A 17003-nucleotide genomic window follows, 5' to 3' on the forward strand; every position below is an offset into this window, starting at 1 on the left:
AAGGTGTGAGTGTGAGGGGGGTGTGTGTGCGTGTGAAAAGTAAAAATAAAAAATGTCCAAGTAATCGTAGGTTGGTATTGATTACGGTTCATGCTACTTGAAAAGTGGGCCCACGGAAATCAGTGACATGCAGGGCCCTGATTGTGGGGTTTATATCCATGCCGTGCATTTGTTGTGACGGTTGATTTTTATGGCATGAACAAAAAACGAAACGGATTCGCATGAAATAGTGGTGATTGAATACTCACCGTTAAAACCTTATTGGGGCCCACTTGAATGTTTATTTGCCATCCAATCTGTTGATAAGGTCATAAGGACCTGGATGTAAGGGACCACACAAAGATCATATTTATCCAAAGCTTTTGTGGCCCACACAAAGTTTTTAATGGTCAATCAGGTAGTTTCCCATACCTGAGATTTGGATATGCATCCGTCTCGGTATCATGCCCTAAAATGATCATTTAAAACGGATGGACGGCGTGGAAGTAAATAAAATATATCAAGATGAACCCTAAAGTCCGCGGCTGTCACTTGCATCGAATTGCCTGGGTCCCACCTCAGTAAGTTTCTGTTGGAAGCGGATTGGCTGGTGTACCACACAACAGTGATTTGGCTGATATACTGACGTCAGCAAGTTCTATGGCTCCCATTACGAGTTATTATATCCAAATCGTCCGTCATTTTTTGAGCTCGTTTTGAGTCTTTTGGAGAAAAATTAGCGGATCTAAATATTGACGAGACAACACTGCAAAAAGCAGTAGGGGATTGGCCGTCTACCATTGAAATCCATCCGGGGGTTAAAAAATTTCACATCAATATGATATTTATTTTTCCTCTTTACCGGGATCTTTATCCCCTTAGGACCTGGCAGATCCCACGATATTAGGAGGGACGGGATCGGCAATATCCTAAGATATGCATGACGAGGCAAACAGATCCGGTGAACTTATCCTAGATATATGAGCAATCCCATGGATCTTAAGACAATCTACTGACATCACCATTATTACCTTAAAATTGATATTATCCCTTGGTTGGATGGATTGGAATGTAAAATTTCGAGATATGCACTGTGTGCCAAACAGACTCAGTGAACTTGTCCCGGATATAAGCAATCTCATGAATGTTAAGGCAATCTACTGACACCACCATCGTCACTTTAAAATTGATCCCATCCCTCCTAATGCCATGGGATCTGCCCGGTCAAACCGACAATTATGAATAGATTGAACGAAAAATAAAGCGATAGGGTTGGCGCAATAAATGTTTTTACGGTGAAAATCACTATCCCCCTGCTATTTTGTGGTGTGGTTCAATTGATCCCGGGGTATGATTCAGTTTTTGGCTCATGTTCTAAAATGATCCCTAAAAATAATAAACGGTGTGGATATGATAAATGCATCATCGAGGAGCCGTTACCTTGATCTCCTTTGAACCGTTCGTAGAACTCGGAGCTCGAGGAGTGTCAGCGCTCGTATTCGAACGACACGTACCTAAATCAGCTATATCGCTGGTGTGTGGTACACCAGCCAATCCGCTTCCGTTTCCGTCGGAAGCAATGTGGGGCCGACAGGGATGCCCCTGAGATGTGCACTTCGTGCATCGGTTTCTCTATGTCACAGTAGGATTAAAGATCAGGCAGTTCCAAAACTCAGGTGAGCCATGAAAGTAACAGCGGGATTTGGAAGCCCAAGATTGGAACTTTGAGGGGCAATAGAAGTTTTAGATCAGTATGATATTCCTGATTACAGTTTATCTCAGTGGTGATAATGTTATGAACGGTTTGGATGGCACATAAGCATCATGGTCCGCCCCAGGAAGATTTCGGCGGTGCACATTTCTTTTCTCACTGTTTCCTATCATGTGGCCCACATGAATTTTATATCTTCCTGAAATTTGGAATACTATCCTATTGCGATATTTAGAAACCGATGCAAGGATTGGATTTATCACAGGAATCTTTATGGCCCCACGTAGCTTCCGACCACTGTAACTTCCTGTGGCCGGGGTGCACAGGCAATTCGCGTATGCTCCACGTTACTGGCTGAGTGCGTCGTACTGGGTCCGCATATCGAGTCATTCCTCTTTCGTTATTTGATACTCTGGCTATGCTTGATATTCAGGTGATCCGATATTAAATGACCAGTGTACACTTTGCATGCACTGACTCAAATAAAACAGAAAAATTAGGAAATCACTGTCTAAGTTGGAAACGGATGGGCTACTCGCCTGCTACCAGCCTGGTGGCTAGTGGTCGGTCCTCTGTGGGCCCTACCACGATGTATGTGTTTCATCCATGCCGGTCATCCATTTTTGCAGATCATTTTATCTTTTAATAAGAAAAATGAGATGGATATAAATTTCAGGTGGACCACACCATAAAAAACCAATAGTGATTGGATATCCACCATTAAAATCCTCGTAAGGCCCACTGTATTGTTTATTTGACATCCAATCTGTTGATTAGGTCATACAGACCTAGATGAAGGGAAAAAACAAAGATCACCTTGATCCAAAACTTTTATGGCCCCCAAAAAGTTTTTAATGGCCGACATTCATTCGACACTATTTCCTGTAATGTGGTCCACTTGAGATTGGAATATATCTTATTTTTAGTCTCATATCATAAAATGATCCATAAAAATAGATGGACGGCATGGATGAAACATTTACATCATGAGAGGCCCACAGAGCACCGAGTACCAGCCATTGGCTGGTGGCAGGGGAGCAGCCAATCCATTTCCGTCAAAGTAAAGCTGAATTAGAATTCTAACTTTTGATTGGTGGACACTTGCGTGTTGAAAAATCTATTGAATTTTTCACTTTTAGCCGTCCAATAAATATCCACTAATCGAATAGTACAATGATAAAATCATCATATATTTTAATCGGTGGTGCATCCAAATTGCGACCGACCGTTTAAACAGTTTAATTCAAAGTACCTTATCCTACATATGCAATTTCTTAGTAATTTCTCTGTTTGCACGCGTATCATTCATCACCCGCTGTCAGAGTAACACGCGTTTCTCATACCAGGGAGCGGATTAGGCGTTACCCGCCCGGGTTAACACCTTAGTGGGTGTGGTGTTACCCTTACCGTGGGCTCAACTTGTCGACCTATTATATATCCACACCATCCATCCGTTTTTCCAGCCCATTTTACAACGTTTTCCATGAAAATAAGTAGATTCAAATCTCAGGTAGACCACACGTCAAGAAACAGTGGTGATTGAATGCCCACCATTAAAAGCTTTTCAGGGCCCACCTTAACCAGATATTTATTGTTTATTTTCCATCCAACCCATTGATAAGGTCAAACAGACCTTGATGAAGTGAAAATACAAATATCATATTGATCAAAAACTTTTGTGGCCTACAAAAAAGCTTTCAATGGTCATTCGACACCTTTTCCAGTGGTGTGGTCCAATGGAGATTTTGATACGCTTATTTTTTGGGATACTATCCTGAAATGATCTGTAGAAACGGATGGACGGTGTGGATATAAAAATAAAATAATCAATGTGTGCCCCACATGGTAAGGGTAACACTCACTAAGGTTTCCCGCGTAACATCTAATCCACTCCTTCATGACAGATGGTAAAGACCCAGTCGCTCGTGAGTACGGACACTGTACGAATCAATCAGGACCGATCAACTGACTGGCCACCCAGCTGTTGCAAATGAAAAAAAATCGCACCGAACTGTCAACATTCTTTTTATAGATTTCTATTTCTGACCGTTGAAAAGCCAGGGATAATTTCATAGTTTGTGAAAATGTCTCACCAAGGAGGTGGTCCACTAGTTGACGGTTAGGATTCATTCCCAACTAATGATATTGGCGATGAACGGATAAATGAGTGTGTACAATCCGTAGTTATGGACACGGTGATACACCATATCTTTCGTCCAATCAGCACACGTGGTCATGATCAATGGCTCACGTCTTGGGATGTCCGCAGATAGAAGAAGCATGGGGTTGTTTTGTTTTTATTTGAGACAGTTTGCAATGATGGACAAGGGAGAAGGATATTGGAAGGTGGGACCCACCTCTGATGATTCCATTTACGTTCAAAGGTGGGTGTTGGTCACTCTCTCGAAGTGTGGATAGTGCGTGGACTGGGACCCATCTCTGATGATTCCATCTCCGTTCAAAGCCTGGGGCTGTTCGCTTTTGAATGTATAAAGATGAAGTGGATATAAAGGTTCTTTTTTTAAAAAGCCTCTCTTTTCTTGAATTGACATAAACACCCTTCTGTTTTATAATTGGAAGAAATTATACACTGAATTCTGGTGTATAGCTATCCTCCTGCAAGCCAAGTGAATATTTGCCCGTTGATCCACACCGTCCAATCATTAAAAGTCAATTCCTTTATGGGCCGTAACTCAATGTTGGACCCATTTAATTATTCAAACTATGGATTCTCATTGCCCATTAATTTTATGGTCAAGATTGCATTGAACGGACAGTCAATTGATGGTTGGATCAATGAGGGATCAGCACCATGTGGGCAATTAGACATTGAGCTTCAGTGTATGGAAGGCTTTTAGCTTCCATTCAAGCACGAGCCATGGTTCAGTGATCCTAGCCGTTGAAGTGATGGGCTCACCCTCATTGATGGCCGTATATGAAACTCCAACGACTAGAAATTCCTGCGCCTTGCGTATATACATCACCAAGAAATTGACGGCTACGAAGGAGAGGATACAACCGTTTCCAGTCAACCAAGCATTTTTGAGCGATAGAACTTTCCAATCTGGGTCATTTTTACCGTGTGGACCGTCCATATAAGGCGCATCGTATCAAGGCCCTGGATCGCTGACCTGGTCCCCACTGGTACAAAATGAAAGCATTTGCGGGTGTGCAAACATAGGGCCCAGCATTGTGGACTGGAATCCTAGACAACATCCGTGGGTGAAACACCCAAGTCTGTGGGGCCCACCATGTTATTTATATGTCTATCAGGTTCTATCCTTGATGTGAGCCCTAATGCAATATATTCACAACTCACATGGGCCACACCTTATGGAAAAAAGCTTGTGGGGTTTGTGGCTTTGGTGACACCTCTGATTAAACCTGCTGATTAGACGTAGTTCACCGATCGAGATGAAGATAAGATACAAAAATTAGTGTGATACATAACTTTGGTGTGCCACACAGTTTGAACTTAAAAGTTTTAGTAGCAACTTTACATTGCTCTTATACTATAATGGGGAAATCCGAGCAGGACCAATAAGGGCAGACCTGGGCAAACTTTACCGATTCATAAGGCCTCGAAAGAGAAATATTATATCGAGATCGATCAAGATAATGAACTATGATCCTGGGTCGGTCGCGCCGAGCTCTTCTCTAGGGAATTACAACCTTGGGTCGACTGAGCCGAGCATTCCTCCGAGGAGTTACGGCCCTGGATCGGCCAACTGGAACACTCATCCGAAGAATTACGGCCCTAGATCGGCTGGCCTGAGCCCTATCTTCAGTCTTCAAGCCAGAGATCGAGTCCAAGATGGACACTCCGACCACAGGACCTGATCACAGACTCCGACCACAGGATCCTTGAGATTCGACCATAGGTTCGGATGTGGTGAGTCGGAGGTCCGAGCAAGGTTAGTCCCACCACAAGCTCGGATCTGAGTTGTAAGACCAGTTCAGATGAGAATGTGGCCGAAAATCACGTTCAGAGCTCAACCCAATAAGGCATATGAGAGAATAATCCAGAACACGATCTAAAGGATAACGGTCGATATCTCTACGTGCGTGACATATGCTTGATTGAGTAAATCATGCTGAGATTGACGGTCATGATCCCTTCGTCTCACAGGTATAAATATCAGGAAAACTCATTTCAACAGGTACATAATATCTCGCACCTCCCATCTACTCTACACAACTTAGAGCCAGTTTTCTTAGCCTGATTTTGGCATCAGAGGGTCCCCTTTTTGAGCCAGGGTCTCCTTTGTTGACCGCTTTGTGTAGGACCAGGGCGCGATGGAAGGTGTTCCAGATTCTTGCATCAATATTTTGGCGTCGTCTGTGGGAAGATAAATAAAAAGCTAGAAAGCTTTACTAGAAATGGCAAGAGGAAAGAAGACAGTGATAGTAGTGGAACCCGAGCCGAGAGGACAACATCAATCATCTTCATTGTTGCATACCGAATTGGCTCCGATAAGGCTGTCTCAGCGAACTCGGAGCCAAGAAGGGAAATACAAAGTGCTGCAAAATGAAGTTCAGATGCTGAAGGATGAGATCAATCAGATGAAGACACAACAAAGTCGGCAACAGCCTCTCAACCTGGTGGATGCGGCCCCAGCGCTTGAGGAACCACTACAACAAATAAATTCTCGGGTCAGGGCGTCCTAAGATCAGTCCGCCCAAGCTCCTAATCCTACGTAAAATGCAGTATCCCAGAATCGGTCTACCCGAGTCCCAGAGCCTACTCAGAATGCGAAACCATCCTACGTGTCCACGACCTCGACTCTGGCATCAATTGACCTCCGCCATCGGCTAAAGAAGAGAAGACATGACAGGATGCCTGAGGCGGAGGCTCCCCAGGAAGCGGTGGCGGAGAATCAAAACCCATGGGAAGCTCAGCTTAAGGAGCAGATCAAAACATTACCGCAGAACCAACAGCCGACCGCCATCCCAACTGCTGTACAAGTGATGATGGAAGACACCGAACCTCCCTTCATCGCCAGCATTATGGCTGAGGCGTTGCCTTCGAGGTTCAGGATGCCTCCTATCATCCAGTACTTGGGGTCAGGGGACCCAACCGAACATGTCGAATCCTATAGATCTAGTCAGCTTCGGAGGCAATGATGTACAGAGCCTTCTCGATAACTCTGAATGGGTCGGTGAAATGGCCTAGCTATATGTCCTAGAGGGGGGTGAATAGGACAATGCCAACATAAAACTTTAACAGCGGAATAAAGAAAGATAGATAGCCGAATAAACTAAATCAAATCACAATGCTAAAATAAAAACAACCTTACTAAACAAGTATTGAGAGGTTGATACGAATTCAGTTCTAAGGACAACCTAACACCATAAAAACCAAGGGTTTATGGCAGGACAAACTTATTTCTAAAACGTCCTTTGTATCAAAAACTCAAACCGGAGAGGAATAAATAAATAGTAAGGAATTGAAATAAATTGCAGGAATTTAAAACTAAATTATTAGAACATTCCCACTGTGCTTGAAATGTAAATTTTACAACATTCACATCCACACATACATTCCACAAATTTGAATGAAAAGAGATAAGAACTTAAGCAAGCATTTAAACCACAAGATAAAGAGTTATAGTGGTTTGCCTATGTGTACACTAACTGTTCAACAACAGCCACACAGCGCTACTCCACTCCTAATATCCTCACACAGGGGATATCAGCGTTCACTATCAAAAATAGGTTTTCCAGGTTCACCAAAAACCTTCACAATTGTGTTTTTTTCTGTGGGCTTACACAATTAAAAAAAAAACCCCTCTTCTGAGTTTTCCTGGCTCTCCTTAGATAACCAATACAATGAGATTTTTCTGGCAAATCCCAAAAGAAAACCAAATGAAAGTAAATCACACAAATGTAAAATACCTGAATTTCTCCTTCGTTGTAGCAGCCCTGAAGAACCAAGTTGGAATAGAGATTTGAATGTCAAAGTTCAATGTCCAATACTCTCTTTATAATGGCTCTAGGTTCTAATAGATTTTAAATTAAACCAAATTGGGCATAGCTCTATTTGATTTTGATTCCAAGAAGACAGAATACAACAATTCCACTTTTCAAATAAGATTGGAATACAGGAACAAAATCAAATAAAGAAAGCTAAAGAAAGAGAATATTAAATATGCACACTTAACTTAAAATGGAGCATAGACTTATCTCTTAGAAGGCCGAATTAAATTAGCTTCAATTTCATTATTTAATTCTAAGATTCGTGCTCTATTTATAGGTAAACAAATCACGTCTTTGACTGGTCTAAAGATCTCTACGACTGGTCGTAGAACCAACAGATATTTAAAAATTCGAGAGCAATAAGATCTGACAGTTTTACGACTGGTCATAGGTCCCCTTTGATTGGTCGTAGGTTTCACATGACTAGTCGAAGCTAGCCAATCTTCAACGTTGTACATTGAGTCGTAGCTCTACGATAGGTCGAAGAAATAGTCGACACTGTTCATACGACTAGTCGAACAAACCCTACGACTAGTTGAAGACAAACAAAAAATATCCAAAATTTGCAACAAACTTACGACTGATCTAAGAAATTCTTAGACAAGTTGAAGCAGTGCTAGGACTAGTTGAACAAAGTCCAGGACTAGTCTTAGAACAGCCTAAACTCACTTATATAAAACATATGAATTATGCATCTAGAATGACCTACTCTAAAGGTCAACCTAAGGCCAGTCATACCTCAATAGTGAAGCAAGGACATTGGACATAGGAGACATGTAACGCCCTGAAAATCGGAGGTCAAGTAAAAGTCCGACTCCCGAGTTCAAACGTATCACTTATGCAACATATTTGAGGATGATTAAATGTTGTTTGTATTAGTGCCTAGAACATGAAAGGGGATCATACCAAAACAGCATATCATACTCCAGGGACAGTTAAATTACGCAAGCGGAAGACTATAATAGATGGATATAAAGCATATAAGTCGTGGTACATCTCCAGAGTATAAACACCGCCCAGGTGAAATATTACAAATGCTATTTTAAGTTACAAAAATGTCAAAAATGTGAGAGTCATCTACAAGTGTAACCCTGAAGCCCCGTCGATTCAGAACGGCCTATATGAATCCGCCTGAATACTGCATATATGAGAAAGCATCCTCATCGTCTGCGAAGTCCGCTTCTGCTTCATCAGTCGGGTCTCCATCTGCATCTAAGACAGAGTCTGGTTGGTGTGTACGACACCGTCCCATAACGTGGGAGTGAGTGATCAACTCAGTAGAATAATAAAGCAAAGGTTAACATGTTATCAATTCAGTCAAGCAGTAATGATAAAGCAATACAATCACACATTCTTAAGTACTCTAGTTAATGTAAGAATGGTATGTATAAATGATGCATACCCTCGCCTGCACTCCCTCTACGATCTTCATCTAACGGTCGCGCATGTCAGTCACTTCCTTAGTGCTCTGCCCAACGCCAAACGGCACATGCAGTGCGGTGCATGAACGTAATTACCAAGTTCTTATTAGTCCTTTTCATACAGCAAGATCGGGAAGCTAAGGTACCTCCCTTATATCAATTCCCAAACGGTGATCTAATCTAAGGTCGTCAATCCTAGTAAATCTCATACGATGTTACGGTTCTAGGTCGCTGTAAAGGGCTCGTCACCTTATCAATGCAGGCCTAGTGTACTCCTGTTGCTATATAAGGGCTCGTCGCCTCTACGTAGTCTTAGCGTACGCTCGAGGTCACTACAAAGGGCTCGTCACCTTATCAGTGTAGGCCGACAGCTCGAATGCAGTGTCCCATACCACCGTATTCGGTTCACGAGTCTGAGTTGCTCACTGGTCACTACGGGGAGGCTCGTCACCCTAGCGTAGGCCGATAACTCGACCACGGTGTCTTATACCACCATGCCCGGCTCATGAGTCTTAGCGGATCGAAGTATCAAGGTTAAAAGAATTTTCACTGGTGAGTTTGGTACCTTAGATTCAAATAGTAGCATCCATACATGGTGAACATACATCTGGTCAATCGGGTTACTTGACAAGCTCGACTAGTACGAGTACATTTTGAGTTAATCGACATGAAGTACGTAAGCACTCCGTATGACCTAACCACTACCAATATCCTAAGTACGGCTCGGATTCATCGATCACGTCCTATGTGGCGAGACTACCTCAGCCACCCATTCAATACCTGTTACCGATTGCCTGGACTATTCCGTAGTCCTAAACATATTCAATTATAACAGATAATCATGCAAGCTAATCAGAACAGTAATGGATCAACAATTCCAATCATACAAGCATGTGAGCATTTGATGGATTTCAACTTAAACATGAATTCACACATATGTAGTTCCTAAGTAAAACAGACAAAGAATGTAAGCTACATGGAGGAAATCATACACATCGTTAAGGTAGTTGAGAATCTCTTCTCAACACCCATATAAAGTACAATTTACTACATGCCTGATCATTCAGACATTTCTACAAACACTTAGACTACATATCCCAACCTACATGATGTATGTTGGTTATAGCACGTATTAGGGCAAATCCTTTCGCTAAGGAGTTGTTACACATACAACTAGCATAAACACACGACAACTAGTCATGGCAACCACACGTTCAAATTTCATACGTGTACGATACTTTCTACATATACATGGAATACACTAAACTCAATATAGTTCATATATATCAGAAACGCCAAACAAACATCGCATTTGGCATGTGAAATAGCACCCACATCAGTAATAAACCATTAACCAACATTGAAAGCCTTGAAAACAATAACCTATATGTTTATAGTCCGCACCTTTCACTGGTAGACTTGTAGCGAACTCAATTTTAAAGTTAAGTCTTTGTCTACAGCAAATTGGCAACCTATAGCATAAATTAGGTTAGTTATTTCATAACTTACACTATCTGAAACCCTAAAATAGATTAGGGTTAGATTTTCTTACCCAAGTACGTTGTCAAAAATCCCAGATTTGTGATATAGAGGGGGTGGCTAAGTATGTGGAGTAACGGGATCGAATCCCAGGAAGAACTTCCAACTCTCACTCTCACTTTCTCTCTTTTCCCTTCTCTTTTCTCTCTTCTTTCCCTTAGGGTTTGTAAAATTCGTATGACATATGAGAGAGTGTTTAAGGTCGTTATATAGGCCCAGGTTTGATGGAAATGGCCCTAGGGCCAAGGTATACTTAGGTTATATCCAAATATGGACTGTTCCAGTCCAATTGAGCACTTCTGGTGACCCCTTTTCCATGTGCGGTCAGACTTAAGCTCCCTGATCATAAATCTAGGGCAGGCTAAGTTTTTATTTCGATTGGATTTACAGATCAGCCATAGCGGACTAGTTTCAGTTCAACGGTCACGGTCACTCGATTAGGGTCACAAGTACACCGACATGTGTGGGACATTTCTCCTGATCCGAGGGTGTATTTGGGTCAGATTCTGACAGTCTGAATCTTTATATTTGGCCTGCAAGCGACACGACTCAGATTACTTAAATTCAGATTTTTATTTCTAAATATTTTCACATTTCTCACACTCTTCGCTCCGGGCTCAAGTTGTGCATTTCTAGACACAATTAAGACTTGATTTTCGAGGGGGTTGTCAAGTCCAGTCATGCGGTCATAACTGTATAGTTTCGCGGTCATCAGACTTTCGATGTGCGGTCCAGGTCTGATACGGAGTTTCAAGATGCTCCCGAGAGCAACTAGGTTTAAGGATAAATTCTAGATTTCAGGGTAACGTAGCGTCAATGATACTGCACATTTTGAATCTTGCAGATCATATTTAAAGTGATTAGTGCTAATTTTATAAGCACTCTAGTTTAGCACTTGCTAATATTAACCTAATTTCTAAAGGTTTTGGTCCTGAGTATTTCTGCCTGAGGTAGTACTCGGGTTCTTGTATGGATTTTTTCGAGACGTTACAATCTACCCCCCTTAAAGAAAAATTTCATCCTCGAAATTAGTACCTTTTCGTACTCCTCGAGAATCTGAGGGTAGTTCTTTCGAACCTCGACTTCTGTCTCCCAAGTAGCCTCTTCTTCCATGTGATGCGTCCATAGCACCTTCACAAGTGGAATAACCTTGCTTCGCAGTACCTGCTCCTTCCTATCTAGGATACGTGTCGGTCGCAGTATATAAGTAGCGTCCTCGCTCAACTGCACCTGCTTCCATTTGATAATGTGGGAAGGATCGGGAACATATTTCTTCAGCATAGAAACATGAAATGCGTTATGTATACCCATAAGTGGTGTGGGCAACGCAAGGCAGTACGCCACCGCCCCCACTCGATTAAGTATCTGGAATGTGCCAATGAATCGGAGCGTAAGCTTCCCCTTCTTGTCAAACCGAAGGACTCCCTTCATAGGGAAAACTCTAAGGAACACATAGTCTCCGATCTCGAATTCTAGCGATCGCCGCCTCGTATCGGTATAGCTCTTCTGTCTTCTCTGCGCCGTCAGAAGTCGGCGCCTGATGATGTCGACTTTCTCTGAAGTCGCTTGAACTAACTCCGGGCCAATCAAGCTTTTCTCGCCAACCTCTGCCCAGCAATGCGGTGCCCTACACGGACGCCCATACAAGGCCTTATAGAGAGCCATGCCAATACTCGCCTGAAAGCTGTTGTTATAGGCGAACTCTGCATAAGGAAGACAGTCATCCCAACTGTCCTTGAAATCCAGCACACAGGCCCACAACATATCTTCCAGAATCTGACTCACCCGTTCCGTCTGCCCGTCAATCTGTGGGTGGAATGCGATACTGAACTTCAACTTCACACCCATCACTTCCTGGATGCGAGTCCAGAAGATAGATGTAAATTGCGTCTCTCAGTCTGACACGATCTCCAAGGGAACTCCATGCAGATGTACAATCTCCTTGATGTACAACCTGACCAACTCGTCTATAGAGTTCGAAACTCTGATAGGGAGGAAATGAGCCGATTTCGTCAACCGGTCCATGATCGCCCAAATGGAATTATAACCCTTCCTCATCTTCGGCAGACCTGAAATGAAATCCATAGAGATGAAGTCCCATTTCCATTCTGCTATGGACATGGGTTGAAGCAAACCAGGAGGTCGGCGATGCTCTGCCTTGACCTGCTGGCACGTGAGACAACGGGATACATAATCTGCTATGTGAGCCTTCATATTGTCCCACCAGTACGACCTCTTCATGTCACGATACATCTTCGTACTGCCTGGATGCATAACCATCTTAGAATCGTGAGCGGCCTCAAGAACTTTCCTCAAGTCAGGGAGGTTTGGGATGCATAGGTGGCCATAGTAACGTAAGCCCCCATCCGTACCAACTCTCCACTCTGAGTCCTCATCTGCACTAACCTACCCTCTCATCTTCGTCAATAGCTCATCGTCTGTCTGAGCTTCGATAATTTTGTCATCAATGAGAGGTTGTACTCGAATATGTGCGATGCCCCCATACGACTCCTCCACCATGAGTTTCTGCTCAAAGTCTCGCACAAACTCTACCATGTCCCACTCTGCTATCATTACTGGAGCCGTAAATGCTAATGCCTTCTTGCGGCTCAGTATGTCTGCCACAAGGTTGGCCTTACAAGGATGGTAAGAAACCTCAAACTTGAAGTCCTTCAAGGTCTCCATCCATCGCCGCTGCCTCATATTTAGGTCTCGTTGAGTGAATATGTATCTGAGGCTCTTATGGTCGCAAAAGAGCTTGAACTCCTCTCCATAGAGGTAATGCCTCCAGATCTTTAAAGCAAAGATAACGGCAGTTAACTCCAAGTCATGCGTAGTGTAATTTTCCTCGTGTTTTCTCAACTGTCGTGATAAGTAGGCAATAACCCTGTCCTTCTGCATCAAAACACCGCCCAAACCAACACGAGACACGTCCGTGTATATCGTATACTTGACTCGTTGCTCTGACAATACTAGCACAGGGGCGAACGTCAACTTGTCCTTTAGCTCTTGAAAAGCTACTTCCGCCTTTTCATTCCAGGCAAACCTCAGATCCTTCCGTGTCAACTGAGACAAAGGTCTAGCTATCTTCGAGAAATGCCGAATGAATCGACGATAGTAACCTGCCAGACCAAGGAAACTCCTCACCTCAGTAATCGAACTGGGCTGCTTCCAGTCCTGAACTGCAGCTACCTTAGCAAGGTCCATAGCTATCCATTCTCTTGATACCAAATGTCCCAGGAACTTGACTTCTTCTTTCCAGAAGTCGCATTTCTTGTACTGTGCAAACAACTGGTTCTTCCTCAGAGTATCCAAGACTACTCGCAGGTGTTCCTCATGCTCTTCCCGACTCTTGGAGTATATAAGGATGTCATCAATAAACACGATGACGAATCGGAAAAGGAATGGCCAAAATACCCTGTTCATCAAGTCTATGAATACAGCTAGTGCGTTCGGCCAAATGACATTATGAGGAACTCATAGTGTTTAAAACTGGTCCCAAAGGCCGTCTTTTGCACATCCTCATCCCTGACGCGCAACTGGTGATACCCCGACTGCAAGTTGATCTTTGAGAAATACTTTGCCCCCTTCAACTGACCAAACAGATCATCTATCTCAGGCAAAAGATACTTGTTCTTTACCGTCACTTGGTTTAATCTGTGATAATCAATACATAATCGCAGAGATCCATCCTTCTTCTTTACAAACAACACAAGTGCTCCCCATGAAGACACACTGGGTCGTATAAAACCTGCATCCAACAGATCATTGATCTGTTTCCTCAGCTCCTCCATCTCACACAGAGCCTGCGATAGGTCGGAAGAGATACAGGTGTCATACCAGGCACTAGGTCGATGGTAAAATCAATTTCGCGCTGAGGGGGTAGTCCAGGTATCTTCCTGAACACGTCTGAGAACTCTTGGACCACAGGAGTGTCCTCAAGCGCTGGACCATGAGCGTCCTCTAGCATGGAAGCATAACAATCAATGCGATAGGGCTAACAAACCTGCACCGGGAATGTAAAGGTTGTGTCCTCTCGTCCATAAGTTGTCACCACTCTACAATCGTAGTCGATCTCTACCTTCATCTCTGTGAGCCAATCCATACCGAGAATGACATCATAGTGATGTAATGGGGTGACAATCAAGTCGAGGAGTGCTGTCCCGCTCCCTACATCTATCGAACACCCCTTACAGATCTTGGTAGCGTCCGAAAAAGTCCTTATAGCAGTAAGGATTCTCACCCCAACCATAGGACTAGTTTCCAACCCTAGCCGCTTGACTGCTGCTCACGATATGATAGAGATAGTGGACCCGGTGTCCACTAATAAAAAGACAGGAGTACCTTGGATGTGTGCCGTAACATCAAAAGCCATAGGTGGCGTAAGTGCTGCCTTTGATGCTTCAGCTATAAGCGAGTGCACTCAAGCCTGCTGAAAACGGTTGGGTTGAGGTGCCATAGGCCGTTGAGGCAGCATAGATCGAGATACAGGTGGCCGGAATGATGGATGAGCTGGTGCCGTGCATAGAGGTGGTGGCGATATAACTTGGGGAAGCGGACGGTTGACCCTCTTAGGCGGTGAGAAGCCGCTATCCCTCATCCTGGTTAAACAGTTCACCTCTGTGTGGCCTGACATCTTGCAGTAGGCACACCACATGTCAGGTCGCCTCACACGGGCAGGCGAAGCTGTCAGCCTCGTCGGTGAGTCTGACCGTGGCCTCTTCCCGAGGAATGGTCTGCTCTGAATCTCTGGTCATGGCGTAGGAGCCATCGGTGCTCGCATACGGGACTGCCTGTTCCCGTCCTGCTCAGCTCTCATGGACATGCTCACTAGCTCAGAATAGCTAGGTATGCTAGCGCAGCACATCTTCGACCGAATATCTGGTCGCAAACCCTCAGAAAAATGCCACATACGCATCAGCTCATCTACCAAAATCAACGGGGCATACCTGTCCAACTCTGTAAACCTGTTTTCGTACTCTGCCACTGACATCCCTCCCTGTCGAAGGCGAAGGAACTCACTCTCCTTCTCGTGGTGATAGGTGATGGGATAGTATTTCTCATGGAAGCGGGTCTCAAAATCTGCCCACGTCCATATATGTCTAACCTCAACAGTACGGAGGACACTATCCCACTATAAGCTGGTCTCCTTCTCGAACATGAAGGTGACCAACTCCACCTGCTCGGGCTTTGTACAGTGCACCGACCTTAGCATCTTAGAGATGTGGTCAAGCCAATACTCGGCCTCCTCTGGTCTGTGAGTACCCGCAAAGGTAGGGGCGGTAAGCGCTGAAATCGTTCATAGTGGCCGTTGACACCTGCATTCCCAGCAGGGGGTGTAAATGGAGCAGGCGAAGCTGCACCCATGCTCTGGGTGAAAATTCCCGCCATGGTGGCTAAAAACTGTTGCTGCTGCTGTGCCTACTGCTGCTGCATTAACAACATCATCTGCTCTAACCTATCAGTAGGGGGAGCCGACTGAGGTACAGATGGCGTCGAGGAGAATGCATGATTCTGCTCTGGAACTGGTGGTACAACAGGTGTAGGCCCATTAGTGGGGCCAGTGGCTGGCTGAGAATTTGGCATGGTTCAGAGGGAAACAGGCCCGAACTAGGGTCCGTATGGCTATCGCTTAGGGGAGGTGCCCTGTCAAACGAATCGCCAAGAGTGAGACGTGCCGTACTCCATGTGGTCTTAGGTGACATTCCCTATATACAACATAGGGTGCAACCCAGGTCAGATACAGCATGCCCACAACCTCAACCACACAGCATTTACACACAGTTTAAAGAAACTTCATACATTTCATTTACCAAAATTGCCATAATTACATGAGATATGTCATAACATGAATCATGACAGGAAACACATATGAGCTATTACAAGTAAAGCTGCAAACGTTAACATAAGCCAACTAGCACAACATACTTTCCACCTACACTACTACTAAGGTTGCCAACATTAAAACACACACAATCTAAGACAACAACAAAATAAACTACAGGGCGACGGCATGGATGACTAGACATTTGAGTCTGGCGATGGAGGAGGGGCGCCCTTATCCTACAGGCAACATAGGATAATTTTTAAGGTGCGGGTCACCTTTTTGAACTTATGCTTCATGAGGGCCCGGACATCGATAATATCCTGTCGCAGGGCGGCCTGGCCCTCCTCAAGTCGAGCTAAGCGGGCTTCCCTAGCAGCCCGATCAGTGTCATGCCCCGGTGCGGTAGGAGGGGAGCTCTCCTCCGTGTCCTGAGCCTCCTCTTCTTCTTCATGTTCCTCCTCTATCTCTTTACCACTTCTTCCCTCGCTTTCTTCTTCTAGATTAATACTTTCCTCCCCCCTCACTATCGAACTCATCCCCATACTCGTCG

This window comes from Magnolia sinica, chromosome 6 (genome assembly GCF_029962835.1).
Source record: "Magnolia sinica isolate HGM2019 chromosome 6, MsV1, whole genome shotgun sequence".
Taxonomy (NCBI): domain Eukaryota; kingdom Viridiplantae; phylum Streptophyta; class Magnoliopsida; order Magnoliales; family Magnoliaceae; genus Magnolia; species Magnolia sinica.